This window comes from Suncus etruscus, chromosome 1 (genome assembly GCF_024139225.1).
Source record: "Suncus etruscus isolate mSunEtr1 chromosome 1, mSunEtr1.pri.cur, whole genome shotgun sequence".
Lineage (NCBI taxonomy): Eukaryota > Metazoa > Chordata > Mammalia > Eulipotyphla > Soricidae > Suncus > Suncus etruscus.
Genome location: NC_064848.1, coordinates 145,504,146 through 145,509,518, shown reverse-complemented (window position 1 = coordinate 145,509,518; position 5,373 = coordinate 145,504,146). Strand labels below are relative to the sequence as shown.

At 36.1% G+C, this 5,373-nt stretch overlaps 1 non-coding gene across 1 annotated transcript; it reads left to right on the top strand.

The window, feature by feature from the left end:
• Positions 1-5,019: 5,019 nt before the first annotated feature.
• On the top strand, positions 5,020-5,152 carry LOC126032051 (small nucleolar RNA SNORA51). The gene has a single exon (XR_007503808.1). It is a non-coding gene; the product is annotated as a small nucleolar RNA SNORA51 (small nucleolar RNA).
• Positions 5,153-5,373: the final 221 nt, after the last annotated feature.

Here is a 5,373-nt window from a genome sequence, read left to right as displayed (position 1 = left end):
GGACAGAGCAATAAAACAGGGTAGGGCGTTTGCCTTGCAATTGTCAACCCAAGTTCAATCCCCAGCATTCCATATGGTCCCCTGAGCTTGCCAGGAGTGATTTCTGAGCACAGAGTCAGGAGTAACCCCTGACTACCACTGGGTGTGACCCAAAACAAAAAAAAAAATCAATTGAAATACTGTCAACACTTAATATGCAAAATGTATATCATAACATTAATTGTTATAGTAAGAAGGACAGAAAAATTTTTAGTACGAGGAAATAATTATAGTACAGTATAACCATATGTTACAGTTTTATGCAGCTGTTAATTATTAGGTATTTGAAGAATTTAGTAGTATTATTGCTTACCATATGGTGTTGAGAGTAAAAACTATATACAAATATGTTAAATTAATGTGGTTCCAAAAATTTTTTTTTTTTTTTTGGTTTTTGGGCCACACCCGGCGGTGCTCAGGGGTTACTCCTGGCTGTCTGCTCAGAAATAGCTCCTGGCAGGCACAGGGGACCATGTGGGACACCGGGATTTGAACCAACCACCTTTGGTCCTGGATCGGCTGCTTGCAAGGCAAACACCACTGTGCTATCTCTCCGGGCCCCCAAAAATATTTTTAAATACATTTTTCTATAGAAAAATAAGTTGTCAGGATATATTAAAATAACATATTTTTCATAAACTTCTAATTATTATTTCTCTTTATATTTCTCTATTTTGCTGCCTTTTCTCTAATTAATGTGTGTCCATTTTTCAATCAGGAAAGGATTCATTGATTAAACACCAAATAATGGTCTTAGGTCTAATTTTTCTAATTCAGATTATGTGCTGAGTATAATTATGTCTTATGAAGTTCTTCTGATGGTCAGTTATGTAGGAGCAAAAGACCAAATTTCTTGATATAGGAACTATTTTTCCTCAGATGCAGTTTTGTTGATTTAATATAAAATATAAAGTCCACAATTTGGGCGAGGCCACCCTCAGCCCAGCACCTCTAGCTCCTTCCGCTGGCAGGTCTGAAGAAAGGTAATAGTGATGAAATAATTCTTTTTTTTTTATTTAAACACCTTGATTACATACATGATTGTGTTTGGGTTTCACTCATGTAAAGAACACCACCCATCACCAGTGCAACATTCCCATCACCAATGTCCCAAGTCTCCCTCCTCCCCACCCGACTCCCGCCTATACTCTAAACAGGCTCTCCATTTCCCTCATACATTCTCATTATTAGGAAAATTCAAAATGTAGTTATTTCTCTAACTAAACTCATCACTCTTTGTGGTGAGCTTCCTGTGGTGAGCTGGAACTTCCAGCTCTTTTCTCTTTTGTGTCTGAAAATTATTATTGCAAGAATGTCTTTCATTTTTCTTAAAACCCGTAGATGAGTGAGACCATTCTGCATTTTTCTCTCTCTCTCTCTCTCTGACTTATTTCACTCAGCATAATAGATTCCGTGTACATCCATGTATAGGAAAATTTCATGACTTCATCTCTCCTGACAGCTGCATAATATTCCATTGTGTATATGTACCACAGTTTCTTTAGCCATTCGTCTGTTGAAGGGCATCTTGGTTATTTCCAGAGTCTTGCTATGGTAAATAGTGCTGCAATGAATATAGGTGTAAGGAAGGGGTTTTTGTATTGTATTTTTGTGTTCCTAGGGTATATTCCTAGGAGTGGTATAGCTGGAACAGCACATAGGCAAGACACTCCAGGACATTACAGGCATCTTCAAGGAGGAAACTGCACTCTCCAAGCAAGTGAAAGCAGAGATAAACAGGAATATATTAAGCTGAGAAGCTTCTGCACCTCAAAGAAAATAGTGCCCAGGATACAAGAGCCACCCACTGAGTGGGAGAAACTATTCACCCAATACCCATCAGATAGGGGCCTAATCTCCAAAATATACAAGGCACTGACAGAACTTTACAAGAAAAAACATCTAATCCCATCAAAAAATGGGGAGAAGAAATGAACAGACACTTTGACAAAGAAGAAATACAAATGGCCAAAAGACACATGAAAAAGTGCTCCACATCACTAATCATCAGGGAGATGCAAATCAAAACATGAGATACCACCTCACACCCCAGACAATGGCACACATCACAAAGAATGAGAATAAACAGTGTTGGCGGGGATGTGGAGAGAAAGGAACTCTTATCCACTGCTGGTGGGAATGCCGTCTAGTTCAACCTTTATGGAAAGCGATATGAAGATTCCTCCAAAAACTGGAAATCGAGCTCCCATATGATCCAGTGATGAAATAATTCAAAGAGTCAGTAAAAGTCTCATTGGAGTCAGCTTGCTTTGTTAGCGCATGGTTTTTTCCTCTGTCATGTGCAGACTCTGCGCCATGTCTGCCTAACTCATATTTTTCTCTCAGGAGCTCTCTCAGTCTCCCTTTCTGATGCTCTCCATCCTTCCTTGCTGTCTTCCTCTTATTTCCCCAGCCAGTACCTTTTATTCTTTATTCCAAACCTTAGACCCCTCTCAGGTGTGGGTGGATTTGACCATCCAGGTGAGATTAACATATCAACAGAAAGTTTAGGGAGTTGGGGTAAGGGATTCCTTACACAGTTTCATAAGCACACTGTTTAACTGACTCTGAAAAGATATACCAGAATTAATAATAATAAAAATACCATGACAGTTAAGTTTTCCTCAGTAGAGAGAAGTTCCCCTTTTGAACTGTTTAGTGCCTGTATCTTCTTGAAATCATTATAGGTTATGAAATATTGTTGTCATAATCCTAATAATTGATATGTTCTGTGTACTGATGTTGTAATGACCCTGACTGAGAGGTGGTTCAATTGAGATAGAACATAAAGTTATCAATTAAAAGGCAACCACATATTTACAACCACATGCTGATAAATAGGTGAAAGGCAAAAGCAGGTAAAAGCTGTGCTGAAAGGAACAACTTCAATTAAAATTAACAGGTAGTCTACATAATACACTTCTAGAAGTTTTATATATAGGCCATGAATGAAGCAATCTGAAATGAGTCCTAAATTATGCATCAACCAAGATCCTAAAACTTTCAAGTTTTGACAAAAGTCCTGGATACTGCAGCTGGAGAGGTAACACAGCAGGAACAGACTTGCCTTGCACTTGCAGACCTAGATTCAATTCTCAGCATCCTATTTTTGTGCCCTGTTCTGTGCCGTGAGTGATCCCTAAACTCAGACCCTGGAGTAATCCCTCAGTAGCACCAGGTGTGGCCCCAAAGCAAGAACAAAAACAACATTTCTGAGAACTTGCACCTAAGTTTCCTCTAATAATAGTCTTCCCTTCACAAATAATGAATGTCCATTGGGAAATGTCCAAACTGAACTACAGCTTGTTAGCACATTCATCTCCATGGCCTCATCTTAGTGGTTCACACACCTGCCCATTTAACACTTCCAAGATTAAAACCTCAAATTTAAGTCTTCTATTTTATTTTCCTGATATGTATGTTCCTGCATATGCCCCACTGTTAAAGGTTTCTGAACATAAAGGAGAACTTGCCCCAAGCTACACTTGCATTCTATTTAGAAATTGTCATTCAAAGATTAATATTCTGTTCCTTAGTTTAATGTACTACTTAAGCTACAAATATTTTCATCTCAATTTATATGCAGATTACACCAATAAGAAAATTTAAAGGACATTTCAAAGTATTAAAATTTAGGCTTTATTAACACCATAACATAATATTGCTTATTTAACAATTGAATCTAACTTTGGGCCCTATCAAATCAAATTGTTGCATTTAATTTATTCTTATGATCAAGGTGACCATATAATATTTTTTCTATATCTGGGCACTCTTTGGGAGATACAATGGCACTGTTAAACTTAAAAATAAATGTAAACTAGGAATGGCTCAGCAAATTTGGAAGTATGAGAAAACTCTGTTCCAATCATCTTCCACACATAGTTCAACATCATAGAGAAAACCTGGGTCTAACGTAAAATAATAAACAATTTCTCTACGAGTACAATCTATAGAATTGGAGATAATCTCAAATAATTGGAGGTAAATTCCAGGTAATAATCACATATATTATATATATTTTGTTTTTAAATATTTTTGTTCTGATCACTACTGAGGGAAATGCTATGTTTTTGAATTGATATCTTTGGATCTAATGCATACATATGAACACAGACACATATGCACACATACACACACATACACACACACAAAGATGAGCAAGCTCCTTCAAATTAAGTTGAAGGCAAAAGAAATAACTAAAATTTTATTTATAAATAAGACCTTACTCTAAGTTCCATTTGAAGAGCTTGTTCTTTACAAGCCTTTTCAATTCTTATGACCTTTATATTTCACTATATTTAGTTCTATATCTAGATCCTAAAATTGCTCTATGTTTTTGCATTTCAGTGCTTTCTAGGAATAAACACTCATAGTCCAGACCTCTTGGTCCCTTAAATTATTCTTTGGTCTTATTGAAACTTTCAATATGTTGTTTTCTTCAAGTTATTAGTTCCCGTTAATATTTTCCTCATCCCAAGTAATTGCATTTTTGTGCTTTCTCACACTAAATACACATATTCCAGGATTCTTAGTCCCTAAAATATCTAGACTTTTGTTTCACTAACTTCTTCAATGTTTAAATGTGATTTTTTTCTTCAAGTTATTAGCTCCTATTAATGTCTCCTCCATCCTTAGAGTACAGGCCGGTGTGAGTTGGGGAGGAAGGACACAGGATATTGGTACTCTAGACAGGCTTTTTATTCAGTTACATTTTGTTATGATAGTTCTCGGTGTAATTATTTCTGTGAATGCACTAAACGATCCCTGTGGTGAGCTTCATATCAGGAGCTGGACCCTCCAGTCCTTCTCTATTTTATCTCTGAGAATCATTACATAAATGTTTTTCATTTTTCTCAAAACCCATAGATGAGGGAGACCATTCTGTGTTTATCTCTCCCTCTGACTTATTTCACTCAGCATAATATAACATATTATATATATATATTAAAGAAATAAAAAAAGAAAAGATAAGATAAAGGCCTTCCAATTCTTACCACAGGCTGTGTTCTTTACACTGACTGTATAGAAAGAGGAGGTACAGTAAATGCACCCCATATGCATCTCAACACAGACCCTTTGCCTGGTCTGTATTGTGAATTGGGGGACAAAAAATATATAATATACTTTTTATGACTGAAGTCCAACTACAAACATCTTTGTAACCATGTTGCTTAAAGATATTAATAAACAATAAAATTTTAAAATTGTTGCCTATTCTAACTAAGTTCCTGTCACTATGTGCCTTTAACTTTCAATATAGTTAACTATCTCCATTTATTTTCTCCTACAATTATACAGAATAGATATTTGGGCAATAGAATTTACTCTGTA